The following is an 842-nucleotide window of genomic DNA, read 5'->3' on the forward strand; positions in this document are numbered from 1 at the left end:
TTTTTAACTATACAACCATGCCTGGACATAATTAACCCTTTTGATATCAACTGACCTGAGACTGACCAGAGACTGACCTTCTTTGTGTGTGTTTGTCCTCCATCACTACTTGACAACCGGTGTTGGTGTGTTTATGTTTCTATAATTAGCAGTTTAGCAAAAGAGATCGATAAAATAAGTAAGCAGCTTTAAAAACAAAAATAAGCCCCAGGGTTGATTTGTTCGACTAAAACCCTTCGAGGTGATGCCCCAGTGTGGCCACAGTCAAATGACTGAAAGAAGTAAAAGAATAAAAGAATAGATGGTCTGTGGGAGTGATGAGTTAATGAAGATTTGGCTGCTATTGCTAGCATGTTAGATGGCGATATAATGGTTCCCTCGCTGGTTGATTGCAGAAATATAGAGCCTTAAAGTGACATACTATGAAACCCTTTATAATCTAATAAATAAATGCAAAAACTAATTTCTGTGTGTCAGTGTGTCACAGTTAGACCCTCCTTATAATGTTAAATGTTTTTCAAACTAGATGTTGTTAGAATATATAAATACAACAGAGAGACAGAAATCTTAGATGACAGAGTTGGTGGTATTTATGCTGCACAAATAGTATTTATTAATATATTATTAATTTTATCAGTGTGTTAATTATATTTTACTTAAATAACAATATATTTAGTTCGTTTTAAACAAGTAAAATGTAAGGAAACGCACAAAATTCATCTAATTACAATATATTTATGTGAGCATATTTGTTTGTGTATGTATGTGCATATACTTACTCACATACACATGCATACATACATACATATATATATATATATATATATATATATATATATATA

The sequence above is a fragment of the Octopus bimaculoides genome, chromosome 14 (assembly GCF_001194135.2).
Source record: "Octopus bimaculoides isolate UCB-OBI-ISO-001 chromosome 14, ASM119413v2, whole genome shotgun sequence".
Taxonomy (NCBI): Eukaryota; Metazoa; Mollusca; class Cephalopoda; order Octopoda; family Octopodidae; genus Octopus; species Octopus bimaculoides.